This window comes from Dasypus novemcinctus, chromosome 2 (genome assembly GCF_030445035.2).
Source record: "Dasypus novemcinctus isolate mDasNov1 chromosome 2, mDasNov1.1.hap2, whole genome shotgun sequence".
Classification (NCBI taxonomy): domain Eukaryota; kingdom Metazoa; phylum Chordata; class Mammalia; order Cingulata; family Dasypodidae; genus Dasypus; species Dasypus novemcinctus.
Genome location: NC_080674.1, coordinates 72,515,807 through 72,530,577, shown reverse-complemented (window position 1 = coordinate 72,530,577; position 14,771 = coordinate 72,515,807). Strand labels below are relative to the sequence as shown.

General features: G+C 41.3%; 1 protein-coding gene and 1 long non-coding RNA gene across 2 annotated transcripts in view; one reads left to right on the top strand and one right to left on the bottom strand.

Annotated features, from left to right (window-relative positions):
* Nucleotides 1–14,771, bottom strand: part of MAP1B (microtubule associated protein 1B) — a 98,819-nt gene that overhangs the window by 44,594 nt on the left and 39,454 nt on the right. The window lies entirely within an intron of this gene.
* On the top strand, nt 992–6,411 carry LOC131280909 (uncharacterized). The gene is made up of 2 exons (XR_009188589.1): nt 992–1,125; nt 6,184–6,411. It is a non-coding gene; the product is annotated as an uncharacterized lncRNA (long non-coding RNA).

The following is a 14,771-nucleotide window of genomic DNA, read 5'->3' as shown; positions in this document are numbered from 1 at the left end:
AAGAGACTGGTTTTGACTAAAAGTTACAGTCTTATTTGCAAATAGCTGCATCAATGTCTTACACACCAGCTATGACTCAATTATTCATTAATACCTGAGAACAAGTTGTTAAAAACAGGGTTCCGCTTTAACCTAGTCATTAAAGAAATTATTACATTTTAGCTACAGATGTGGGTTTTAATACAACCAACCGATACTTAATCCTTTTATACTCAAACCACATTTCCAGGGACTGCAATGACAGGTCTAAAATGGAGGAATGGGGCTGGTTATCTTCTGAGGCAGTAGGACCCCCGCTGTGGAGACAGACAGGAAACCAGAGGCTGCTGCCTACTTCTCAGCAACTCTCGAGTGCTGGTTTCGGTACTGGCTGACCATCAGTAGCACATGGGGAGTGTGTGAAAATTAGATTCCTGTGCCTGATCTAGACCTACTGAATCAGAATCTCCAGGGGCAGGTATGAAGTGTGCAATTAAAGAGCTGTGGGTGATGGCCAGCAGGTTTGGGAACCTCTGTCTTAGAGACTGTTGTAGTGCTTCGTGGAGGGATGGCCTCCCTGGAACGCCTCTCAAGGGGCCTCTTTAAATTCTGTTTCATTGATTCACAACCACATATGAAATTACAACAAGCAACTCCTCTGAAGAAGTTCTTCTCAAATTCCACAGTATAGTCTGAATCAGATTAAGGACATTAGCTATCAGCTTAGTGACCTCTAGAACATGAGGTTCCTGGGGGGAAGGAGAGAAGTGTAAGGGGATGGACCTTTCACAAACAAGAAAATAAGAAATGAATAAGACAGCTTTCCAGAATGAGGAAGGAAAAAAAACTTCCCCAGCCAGGGACCACAGGAGGCCTGGCGAGGGGTGGGAGGAGTTAAAAAGCTATGGAAAGGGGTGAGAAGCCAATGTGAGAACAGGAACAAAGGGCTGGTAGGAGGGACCGTGCTTTGGTTCACGACTGGGAGTAAGTCAATATACCAGATACACATAGTGCTGACCACATGCACGCCCTCCACCCTGGGAGCTAGAGACCAGCAAGAAGAGCCCGAGGGCCCCTGCCTTCTGGGTACACACACACCCAGGCAAGATAGAAAGTGCTTGAGAGAGGACAGAAGAATGTCACAAGGTAAGCAATGGGCTTAGGAAGGCTTTTTGTGGAATGTGGCATCTAGATGGAACCTAAAAGACGGTGGGCGAAAGGAGGCAAGCAAACATCCAGCAAGGAAGACACAAGCCCTGGGAACAGGCAGCCAAGGACAGGCCCGAGGAGGTGGCTCTCGGGGATGGAGCGCTCTAGTCTGATGATAAGTCCTATAACCTGTTCATAGAAACGTGAGTTGCATAGAGCTATTCCAAATTTCCATTTTACAAATAAAGATAGTCAGGTACAGAAAAAAGGCTAAGTGACTTGTACAAGGTCACACAGCAAGATAATGGTAGAGCTAGGAATAAAACGTGGATATCCCAACACTCAAGTTTTCTTCCCCAAAGAAACAGCTGCAAAAGCTGAGGTTGTTCCAACAGGGGCCCTGTGACCTCCTGGCCCTGGGATCTCGAGTGCCCCTCTCCTATACCTACACTCTATCACACAGCAGATGGAAGCATTCCATTACATGCTAACATCTCAAGTGAAATAAAGGGTGTCTCTGATTCTTCACCTTGATAGTGCTCAGATTCCTGACTGGAAGACACAGATGAGCTGTGAGAGAAGCGGTTTAAACTCAGTTCTTAGGTTACCTATTGGAAGTAATGGAAAAAAACAAGGAATATCACCCAATTGACTAAGACTGTTACACAGAGGTGGTCACATGTCCTCCCATCTTCTGATAAATGAGGAGACTAGAAAATGCAACTGCCTTATTTGTAAAACCGTTTAGAGTGGTGACAGGGAATCCTTAAAACAAAATGTCCAGTAAAAGTTTTCTCTCTTTAGACTTCTATTTTGCTTTCAGTCTGGAGAGATGCTCATAGCAAACTCTAAATGATAGATGAAATGGAAATCTTCACGTGCACTGAAAGGCTTCAAGCCGAGTGGCATAATCACCCCCGAGCGACGCTCACTGTGCTGTAATTAATATTCTACCCATGTACATTCATAAAACTTAAAGGACTTGAAGTGGAATGGGAAGTGTTTTTTAATGATGATGATTGAATGTTTACTAAGTCCCCACTGTGCTGAGTCCCTCACAATGCATGTGAACAACAAAGACCTTGGGCTCCTTTGAAGTGATAAGCTAAGCAAGGAAGCAAAAATTATGTGAACCTATTTATATTTCTTTAAAGATATTTCATGAGCATGACCATAAAGTGATGCATGTAACTACAGGGAGTAAGGTAACAAGCTGGTTATATAGCCTTTTTGTGTGTATGTTTGTTAACTTTCTTTTTTAGGATATTTTTCTTTCTCTTAAAACCATTTTATTTTCCTTTTTCCACGTAAGAGAAAAAGGGAGAAAAAGAAAATAGGAAAATGTCCCCCCAATCATGGCATGATCCTTAAAGTGTTTTCAAGTTAGTCACTTTGAAAATATTTCGGGGGAACTGAATTTATATCGTGATATGGACACACAGGAAAAGGTCTTCCCAGGCACTGAGTCCAGGCCCTGCCTTGGCGCCTTGTATGACAGGAGTTGCCAAAGGTGCCGTCTCCGCACGAAGGCCCTCTTCCCTCTCTGTTGATAACTTAGAACTAGTTTACCATGGGCATCAGGACCGGCTGTCAGTCCTGAGTTTCTCCCAACACACCATCAACAGCTCTAAGTGTGGGCTGAGAATGCAGAAATGCCCAGGAGGAGAGAAAGGAAGGAGGTCAGAATGTGACCGTGACTTTTCACAGACTATACCTTTCCCTGTCGGTCTGTCTGAGTCTTGTCCGTGGCAGACAAGAGGACTTTTTAGCTGAAGAGACTCACACAGAGAAGTGTTTTCAGTTCATTCATTCCTTTACGCAACTAGTAACTAGTACTTGTACAATGCAAAACATAACAGCTATCATTTATTAACTGCTTTGCATGTGTTCTTTGCTTATTATGATACTAATTCTAATCCCCAACAAGAGGTATATGACTTCAATTGAATGCATGGGCAAACCCAGGTACAGTGACATTTAAGTGATTAGCCCAAAGCCATATGGCTGGTATGAGGCAAAGCTGTAAATAAATCTGGGTGCATTTGGTAGTGAAGCTTCTTTCCTCTCCTCGGCCCCCTTCATATCATCAAATCAAATATCCTGGCAGACTCGTGGTTGTGGCTCCTCTCTGTCCCCTGGCCTAGAACTGGGATTCTTGCAGGGGCATGTACCACAGTCTCAGGGAGAAGCAACATGCTGTCCCCAGAGCCCAGGGCTACCCTGGCCCAGGAGCACCATTCCCTGGTCATGATGTGAACTGGGTGCTCTGGAGTCAAGCAACTCACTGGTACTGCGCTCTGTGGTCTTTCTGGCTTATGAGATCCCCACTCTCTGATTCTAAGGCTAGATCCCCTCATCCATCCTGCTAACACATGAAGGCCCAGGACCAATGAATAATTACTTATTTCCATGGTGAATCTAGAGTGTTCTTGAAGAACTCCAGGGACAAAGATTCTACAAAGTCTCTAACAAATCACAGAGGATTCTGGCCCCGAAAGCAGAAAGGGGAGGAGTCCTCTTATTTGCCCTATTCTCCACTTTCTCCGGATTAAGAGATTTCTTGCAAGTCTTTTCTCGTGTTGCCCAGAACTAGCCTTGTTTACTTTATAATAGACTTAAAATAATATACTGTAGAATGAAATGATTACATCATGAGGCCACTGAATTGAAATAAAAAGAAAGCACCATGGAACAATCAATCACAGGAACATTTAGGAACCCTTCTTACCTGAAGAAATGGCAAAAAAAAAGAGGCTTATTTCTAAACCAGCCATGCGTTTCCCAGCCCACATTCATTTCCTAGACAATAGTCTCAGTTGCTTAAACAACTTCAGCTATTTCTAGCCTGGTAAAATAAATATAGGCTTACAAAAAAGTATAACTTGTAGTAAAAAGAACTAATACTATTGCTCTTGATTAAAGATATTACTCACTTTGCTTTATCTTTTCAAAAATAGCTGAGAAGAGGCTGAGGAAGTTTGTTTCTGTATCTTCTATTTAAATTCCCAACATACAATTGAAAACCACCCTTTGTTTTCTGTCCTTCATCCACAATAAAATTTCTTCCCTCCTGCTTCCCAATTCTCATTTTTTTTCTCAAAGTGAAATGGAAATAAAAAGCGGGGGAGACAAAAAAGGAATTGGTGACACTTCTTCCTTTGCTCAGCTCAAAAATACTTTTTGCCCTTCTCCAGAAGAAACAAAATAGTCATTGCATTTTAGATTTAGAGGACACCACAGAGAGATAAGGGGAGAGATAACAGCATTTTTTCTGTGAACAGAGAGAGGCAGCATGTGTCCCTCTTCTTAGGCTGAAACAATCAAAGACTAAACCTGGATCTCCCACTGGGAAATTGAGCCTCTTTAAAAATGGACCCAGACTCAGATGTGTTTGGTATGAGTCCTTAGTTCCTAGAGAGTCCCCAAAATGCCTGTTGAATCTTCACAAATGTTATTTATTTCCATCATTCGATGCTTTCTGGGCTCCATCAATGCCAACTTTTGATGATCCTTAAAAGAGGCTAGAAGGGCATAAGCCAGACCATTGTTAGAAGGTGTTTTATCAACAATATAAGCAAGGCAGCCAACTTAAACAATTTCACATACACAGGCAAGCTAGGAGACTGCCTGTTGTTAATTACTTGCCTTGTTAGTCCACAGGAAATAGTGGTGATAATTCTTATAAACAACTGATGATTCTCTGCATCGTGTTTACGTACACTCTCTGATACCTGTCAGACACTGGATATTTTTGCTGTTTTCAAAGACTCAAAGTTGAACCTGCTTTTGACAATTCCTAAGAAGTCTTAATGTAGGCATAATGTAGTTAATACTTTTTGTTTTGATCAATTCCTAAACATTCTTCTTTAAGGAAGCGTCACCTTTCTCTTTTTTTTTTTTGGTGGTGGAGGGGATTTTTTTTTTAATATATTTTTTATTTATTTTTAAAAGATACTTAGATTACAAGTATCACCTTTCTATAATCTTTCATCAAAGACCAATTTTTTTCCCAGTTCAAATCCCAATACTACAATTTGCTAGCAGTGGTCAGATTATTTAATCTCCCTGACTCTCAGGTTCCTCATTTATAAATGGGAATAACAGTATCCATACCTCATCAAGTTGATATGAGAATTAAGCGAGATCTCATTCCTAAGGAGGCTGGCACATGGGTGCTCAATAAATGATGATAGCTATAATTACTATTGTAATTAGAATTGGACATATTGCCCAAATCCCTGGCTTCCTGCATAATTAAATCCTTTTGAAATCAAATTATACATTTATATGAAACTGCTCTGGACTCAGACTCCCTCTCCTCTCAGAGATGCCCCATTGTCTCTAGGTATGCTCCATTCCAATGCCCTCCACCCATCAGCACTTCTGAAATGCTTCTGCCATGTGAGCTTTTCTAAGTCTCACCTCTCCTCACGTTCCTTACTCATTTTCACTAAGCACAAGTTTTGGGTTTCATTAGTAAGCCACCATCATGCCAACTTGTCATTTTTTTGGCGAATTAAGACATTGATGAACTTCACCAAATTAGCCATCAAAAAAATCACTGAAACAACCTTGAAAAGGTCCCCCAGTCAGCCACATGTCAATTCCTTTGTGTATACACTGCTGCTTTGTTTAAGGTAATCCACTCACATTTTTCCATCACCTTTAAATCTGATTGCTTTAGTCACCTAAACAGTTGTGTGACATTAGGACAAAATTTAGGGTTTGTTTGAAGTTTGCATCGTCTTAGAGGCTCTCACTATCCCTTAATAACATGTGTGATTGCATGGGCTATAATGAAAACAAGAAGGAAAAAAAATAGTTACCATTTATTGTTTCTATGTGCAAGGCATTGTGGTGAATGCTTTGCATGCATTATTTTCTTTCCTTTACCAGTGTCATTTCCCATTGTCCAGGAGCAATCACTGGCAGGCTGGGACTTCCCTTCCACAACATGGATCTATTAGTGGATGGTCATGAATTTTATCAGCCAGGTACAGGTTGCCTCATCAACTTTCTCCACTTTTGAGAAGTGAGGACCATTATTCCTTTTAGGTTCTGCTGCCCAGTTGCACCTGAGACACCCACCCACCTCCTTGCTACAATCAAAGGCATCCTCTCCAGTCAGTCCTGGGAAGGGCGTGGAAGCCCACATCTGGCTGCTCCCATTTCCATCTTGTTGCTTGGCTCCCACTGTCTGCATCCCACAGCTGCAGCTGTTGACCTGTGTTTTGCTATTTGCATTTCAAGTAAGTTAATAAAAACAACGAGCTAAATAATAAATTGAAGATTTGTGTTTAAAGCATCAATAGCAGAGGCCTTTGATTAACCCAAAGTACCAAAGACAAACAACTCAATAATAAAACAAATGGTACTTTATACACATAGCTATTGTCTCGGGTATTCTGACAAACACTATACCCTTAATCCAAACAGAGTGGAAAACATCTTTGGGTAGGAAAACTATGTCAGGACAGATATAAACTATTTTACTGATTTGTATATGGCTACAATTAAAGTTAGTCAATCATTCATACATCTATTTAACACACAATTACTAGTGCCAGGCACTGAACCCCCAGGCGATGGATGTGGGGAACTAATTTGCATACAACCTACTGCCCTATACAAATAAACTTAGAGTGATTAGCAGTTGGGAAGGGCTAAGGCAGGGGTTCTTAACCAGATCTCAGGGGGTCCATGGGCTTAAACTGAAAAAAATCAATTTGATTAGATGTCCAACATGATATAGATATGGCCTTGTCAAATACTACACCACAGTTTAAGGTTCTTATTCAAGATAAATAGCAACACTCTGCACACTGATATGTCTTTAAAATATAAAATTTAACTTTCCTATATCTTTGATGTACTGGATTATCATTTAATGTGTTAAGAAAAAAGCACATATGTATATGTTTTTTATTTTAGTAACTGTATTTCAATATATTTCCTTTGTGATTTTATTTTATGCATTTAAAAACATTCTTGTGGGGACGTGTTGGTGTGGGTGTAATATATTTATTAAATAATACACATTATAGTGTGTATTTTCAGTTGATATAGCATGTTCTGAGTACAGTGGATAACTGCCTGCAAAAAGGTTGGTAAGGATGGTGGAGATGGTTTATGGCGCCATGGAAAAACTCATATTTCTAAATGTTTGCCGAAAATGACCATTTAAACAGATGTTGAGACCATGTTGGGTTATCAGGTATTGAAATTATGGGAAAGTTGTAAAACATAATTTTAATTAATCCTAAAATCTGATTTAAAGACACGTCAATGCTGAGTGTCATAAAACTAACTGCTGCTACATTCTGAGAAAGGGTCCGAGGTTTGCACCTGACTGCCAAAGGGTCCATGGAACAAAAAGATCAAGAACCACTGGTCTAAGGTCTGGCCAAGGATGTGCAGCTTCTCAGCTCTGACTCCAGATTTACAGTCTCCCTGAGTCTCAGGTAAAATGGCAGTGGGGACGAGTGTGGGAGGGTGAGCTGGACTAGCAGCTCTTGAGAGCTCCTGCCCGCTCTGATACTCAACAGTACCTTTGGAGTATACTTTGGTCTTACTCCGTGTTCCTGTGTATAAAACACTGCTCTCCATAATGTGCATGGAAATGCACAGCAATGAAAGTCGGGACCAAAAGAACGATGTTTGAGTCCCCAAATCTTACCAGGTCACTGTGTCCTTGGATGACAATTCTTATCTACGGGGTTGCTCCAAGGATTAAATACAGCAGCAGATGAGAACTGCTTTTAAAAACACTGAACAGTTGTGAGTTACCACTAGCATTCTGAAAATTTAACAATCACCTTCAGGGTCAGAAGCAGACAGCTCATCTTTTTACTGCCACTAAGCATCTCTACCCTATTTTATGCTTTTACTACTCAGCACACAATGGTTTTACATGGCCATGCTGTTTCTTTTATAGGTTGATTTTTTTTTCTTAAGAAAATGAGATTTTAAAATTTGCTGCCTTCATCTGTTATTGTCCCGGTCCACAAGCTAATACATCATTTAGCCAGATGGATTTCTGTTTTCTCTCTGAAATTTTTACAAAGAATGTGCTTAAAACTTGAATGCTTATTATAAGAGGGGGCTTAAGAAGTTCTATATAAGTAAGTGAAACTGAGGATGGGCGAGTGGTGGGTGTCTCAGGCCTAATTCCACACTGCCAGGCTGGTGCTTCCCTGCCTCCTTCCACGCAGCCTGCATTAGCAAGTGTGATGGCAAATGCTGCAAAGCAAAAGCAACGTTTCACAGGCAGAGGCAGTGACAAAGACAGAAGAGCGGTGTCAAGGCAGAGGAGATGTGTGATCCAAAGGAAAATCTCTGCCTACCTCTTGTGTCCTTTCTATCAGATTTTGTACTGAAAGGCTATTCAAAAGTAAGGGGCAAACTATCTACAAATTTAATGATGTAGAAATTGTTTAAAAAACAAACAGGCACAGTAGACCTAGGGAGAGGGCCTCGAATGTGTCCTGGACGTGATGGTTTGGTAATTTCTTGATGAAGAGCATTACCCTTGTATAGATTTAAGCCCTCTGTCATACTTAGAGAGATTTTCATTTAATCCATCACATGCTTTTGTTGTTAGTATAATTACCAGAAACTTCCCAGGGACAGGAATACACAAAACCACAAACTCAAGTGTTTGGACCAACACACTCTCACCAAACCATAATGCTCTTGCTAACTGAGACCACAGCTCAAGAACCATCAACGGTTCCCAGTGCCATTGGGCTCATTGCCAGGCCTGAACGTCTTGTTCTACAAGCACCTTTCCATCTGTTAGAAGATCTATATTTATTTATTCAGGAAAACCCTAGCTGGCAAAGTTCATAGGCCCAGCAGGGCCAGATGCTGGGGACAGCAGAGACGATAAACCTCACTGACTGAAACCTTCACCCTGACCCTCGCCTGCCCCTGACAATCCATATTAGCCAAATTAACTAAAAGTTCCCCCTCATGTTGTATTGATACTACCTCTGTGTCTGTGTACAATTAGAGGAAGTTGTTAACAGCAAATTGGAATGAGACCCAAAAAATTCAGTTGGTCCAAACAGGTATCAGCCTAACATACACTTGAAGGAGACTCACCCTGCTGCGTGGCATTCATTAGCCATGGCCTCAGACCTTGTCTGGGTTGTATAAACTGAGTGATTGGCCCCACCTCCATCCCTTGGCCTTAAACCCTGTTCCCTCTGGTTATAAGAACACTTCACCTGTAAAGGTGCTTGTTGCATAGCCATGTGACAGAAACAGGGCAGTGAGTGAGGAACAGAGTAACCAAGAAAATGGATCCCCCATGAAATAAAAGCACAATAGTAATAATAATAATTCCACACCAATATTATTTAAGGACTTTGTTTTGATTTTTTGCTTCTCTGAAATATGAGAGATCTGCAGGGCATTTTGATCAAGAACCGTGTCCTAACTACAGTTTAAACCTGCAGGTGCTAAGAGTCAGAAATTGTGTTTTGAAGGTCATCTTGACAACCTAGGGAAAAGAAATTTTTGAAATGGATATTGTAAAGCAAGAGCAATTTTGAAATGGACATTGTAAAGCAAAAGGCTTTGGCAGGGGGATTGTGTAGCATGCTGCCCACAAGCGCTCACAGCTGAAAACTGAAGATGTGTCATTTCCATTCTCATTTGTTATTCAAAGAGGCTGGTGGTCTCTGAACAAATGGATAATTCTCCCATCCCCCTACCCACCTCCTTGTTTGAAGAACAAGGGAAAGGAACCCAGAGAATAAAGTAGGGAAAGTAGATTGAATCCGACATATTCTTCTATTCTTAAGTGCCTATCTCCTTTTCTCCCCACCCACCCACAAAAAGCCACATATCACCCAGCTGCTGTGGCCTTCCAGGATTGAATTCCAGTCCGCTGTTATAAATTGTCACCACACTAACTCTAAGCCTCAATTCTGCTTGTCTTCACTTTACTAATGAGTATGACTATAGTGGAAGAATAGCACCCACATAAATGGCAAAATACCATTGCTTCTAACAAATATTTCCAGATTTAAGGCAATTAGAAGACCTCATACTTTACATGACTAAATTTCAAAGAGCGATTCTTCTATCTGTGAAAATCCCAGGAGGGAAGGCGACATGAGTTTCACCCATCCATCCCCCTCACTAGAGAACCCTGGCCGCGGTCTGTTGCCAGGCAACAGAGCAAATCCAACTTATCGCCTTGTATTTGTAAACGGGAAGGAACGAAAGACAAATCTGTGCAAAAAGAGTGAGCAAACACTTACCCATAGCAAATATAAAGAAGCTCAGTAAATACTTGTCTAAAGTCTGGTCAGAATTCATAAAACCAGACGCCAGACATAGCCATAGTTCAGTTTCCTGACTAAATTTTGTTTTTCTATATTCACTCCTGGGATCCCAGATAAGGTTTCCTCTCAGACTTCAGACGGCCCTGGTTTCTTTGTGGTTCCTTTGGTGGAACCACATTTCTGTTTGCCTGCTAGCTGTCCAGAGTTAACACTGCATCCACACTGCTTCCAGAGGCTTAGCTGCACATTGTTCTCACACACAAAAAAGTATTTTATAACAAAAGTTCCATTTTTAAAAGGATCTGGCTGATTTATAAGAAAGGCCAGAACAATAGTTTGGGCTTTGCCAAGTGCTTTCTTTTTCTTTTCTGTGATTTTTCCTTTGCAGACTTGCTGTTGGTCAGTATACTGTTCAGGGTGGGAAGGGGAGATAACTGGATTAGACCCTGGGTTTAAAGCACAAGAAATTATTTCCAAGAAGTGAGAGGCCAGTTGCTTCCCTGCAGCCCTTTCCCCACTGCCAGAGAAGAAACATCTAGTTTTTATATATATAAAACAGATCCACAGTCTATAGACACACCCTACTAGAATACTGTTCCAATTTGTACCTTTAAAAAGAATCACCCTCTAAATGTAATGTGGCATCTTGGATTGGATCCTGGAACAGGAAAAGGACAGAAGTAGGAAATCCAGGGACATCTGAATAAAATCTGTAGTTTAGTTAACAACATTCTGCCAATGTTTATTTCTTAGCTTCTTTTCTTTCTCCTTTTTTCTTTAAGAACCAACTTTTGGCTTTATTGATTCTCCCTATTATACTTTTGTTTTCTAGTCACTGTTTTTCTTTTTTTCTAATCCCACCCCCATGCACCAGCAGCCAGCTCCCTCGTCTGTCTGCTCGTCTTCTTTTAGGAGGCGCTAGGAACCGAACCCCGGATCTCCCATGTGGGAGGTGGTCATCCAATTGCTTGAGCCACATCCGCTCCCTAGCTCTCAGTTTTGATACAAGTACCACGATTATGGAAGTCGTTAACATTAGGGGAAGCTGAGGGAAGGGTATTCGGGAACACTCTCTACTATCTTTGCACCTTTTCTGTAAATCTAAAATTACTGAAAAAGTGAAAGTTAATTAAAAAAAAAAAGATCCCCCTCAAATGCCAAAAGTGATTAAAAACATGCTCAGTCATGACACCATTGTTATTTATTACCTGGAGAACAAGGAAAGGATTTGTGAAACCGACAGAGGGGTAGAGCGAGGACCCAGGCTGGCCAGCACTGGGCTTGGGAGGCGGCCTCTGTGAGGGGCAAGGCCAGGCCTCTCAGCCCCACGAGACGGTGTTTTGAACCCTTAAAAAAGTCAGAAAAGTAGACACATGCCCACTGTGGACATCCCAGATGCCACAAATTAGCAGCAGCAAGTACTCACCTATAATCCCTTTACCCAGAAACAATCAGTATTGTTAACCTTTGATCCTATTTCCTGTCAGCCTTTTTTACACAGGTAATTTTTTTGAAGGCATATTGAAAATAGAAGTTTCAGGTCCTGATTTCTTCACTTAATGTTCTAGCATAAACAATTTCTCCACATTAATCCAAAACTTTGTACACATAGCGTTTAACAGCTGCCCACCAATCCCATTGTGTAGAAGCTCCAGGTACCCCTAGCCACACATCGGCTGTGAACAGTCAGGGTGCAACAAAGTGAGGGCTGGTGGATTCATACCACACAGGTGGCTTAAGGACAAAATGGGTCATGCACGCAGTTCTCTGTGGGCTTAAGTTACCCCTCACTGGTAAATCAGGCAGGGCAGGTTGTTCTACAGTAGGGTTTCTTAACCTTTTTTGTTCCACCAGACACCTGTGCCAGGCAGGTGAAAACCACAGACCCCGTACTAAGTCCACGCTATACTGTGTGTTATTTAATAACTATATCATACCAACACCAACACGTCCCCACAGGATAATTTTTTTTTTTTCAATTCAAGCTGATGGATCCATTGTTAAGAACCCCTGCTTGGGGCCATTTTGATATTGTAGCCTGTTAGTAATACTCAGAATAACATGCCTGTCACCACCAGAGAAAAAACTGAGATCATGAGAGAAGAGAACACAAATTAGGTATTCAGAGTTCCTTGGTATAAAATATTAAATGAATTCTGAATCAGTAAGTAATATATAATAGAATACAATCGAAGACCTCGAAGACTACGATCTTGTTTTAAATGAGCCAGTCTGCTTACATGGCAACTAAACTGTCACATTCATTTTTGTCAAAACAAAGAAGGAATAACTATCGGCCCAATTTCGAAAAAGTAGGTTAAAACCTGGGTATGTGAATGATGCATAAATGGCCTGAGCTGAGCTGCTATTCTGGATAATGGAATCCCAGGTAACACAACCACTCAGATACATGCACGCCTAGCCAAATCCTAAAATAAACTTAATATTGCTAAGATTTTCCTCCCTATGGCGTACTCATGTGACTACATCAACATTCAGGAAGAAAACCAAACATACACAGAGAGGTACTCTTTTGGGAATAAATTTAAATTCTTATTTGAATTTCATTTGTCCCACTTCCTCCCTTCTGACTATTAGGTGTATCTGGAGCTATAAGGAGAAAACTTGCCTTATTGCTTCCCGCACCCCACCCTCCAGTTTTCTGTTTAAACCCATCAGCCCTCTTGTCTCCAAAGTTTTGAATGAAAGTACAGAGGACTTACAGAAGAAGACAGAGGTATCTCCACTGAGCATACAGATTCCACCCCCAAGGCAAAATTTCCTTCTGGGAAACTCTCAACAACCTCTTTGGAAAACAGAAGTACTTCTCCCATCTTAGGAGACTGGACTATCTTAGAGAGCTAACTACCTTTTTTAAAAAGCCGACCAAACACTTCCTATAAAATTCAGTGTTCATGTGATATATGTTGACAGTATTCAAATTATCTATTTTGAAAAAAGGGAAATCAGAAGTTTTGCTTTCTTACCACCCCTCTTAAGTCTCAACATGTTTGATACATTTTCCCGAAAGGGGATAAATCACTTTGTTGGTAACATGAAATTTCTTCCCAAGCTAGTTTGATGGAACAGTGATATTTAAGACATCAAAGTGGCCTAATACATTCACAACCATGCAGCTCTCTCAAGTCTAGAAGCAGCCGTTAACTGTGGTGGGATTCACATGTATTGGTTCATTCAAAAAAATATTTAATGAACATCTACCATGGGATAAGCACTGTGCCAGCTGCTGATAAAATGGTGAATAAGACATGGTATCTGCCCTAGTGAGGGGTGAGGAGTAAGACATTGAACAGATATTCACAAACACTCAGAGTGCCAGAAGAACCTAAAATAACCTGGAGTGTCAGGGAAAGCTGGGTCCTGTATGGTCAGCAGCTACTGTTATCCAGGTAAAGTCAGGGGGATGATAAGTTCAAGAAGGACCAGCCTGGACAGTTCTAATGTGCCAATTTGGAGAGCACAGAGCACATTTTGTGTGATCTATGTATCTTTTCTTTTTTTTAAGATTTATTTATTTCTCTCCCCTTCCCCCCCAGTTGTCTGCTCTTGTGTCCATTCGCTGTGTGTTCTTCTGTGTCCGCTTGCATTCTCGGCAGCACCAGGAATCTGTGTCTTTTTTTGTTGTGTCATCTTGCTAAGTCAGCTCTCCGCGTGCGCGGCGCCATTCCTGGGCAGGCTGCACTTTTTTCACACAGAGGCAGTTCTCCTTGCAGGGCACACTCCTTGCACATGGGGCTCCCCTATGCGGGGGACACCCCTGCATGGCATGGCACTCCTTGTGTGCGGCAGCACTGAGCATGGGTCAGCTCACCACACGGGTCAGGAGGCCCTGGGTTTGAACCCTGGATCTCCTATATGGTAGGTGGACACTCTAACAGTTGAGCCACATCCACTTTCCCCAATTGTTCTTATACTTAACATGTACCATTTCCCTAATTAGAGTGATTCTCCCTCTTCCATAATCAAAAGCAATTTTTAAAATCACTGTCCTGAACATCACTGTGCACAGACATTTTTTAAATTTTAATTTTAATTTTTATTGTGGAAATGTATACACAGCATAAAATCTCTCATTTTAACCACTTTCAAGTATACAGTTCCATGGTATTAATTACATCCGCAATGTCATGCTACCATCATCACCATCCATTACACATAGATTTCTTCTAACTCTCAAGTTAAGGTTTCATTTGCATCCAGTAAGAAGGCTTTGCTTTTCGGTCTATAAATCTGTCAGTGAAGACAGCAAACTAGATCCTCCTCTGGTTCATTTTGTATTCAGTAGGTTTCCCGGGCAACAGCCACCAACCCCAGTCCATCGAATAGTCA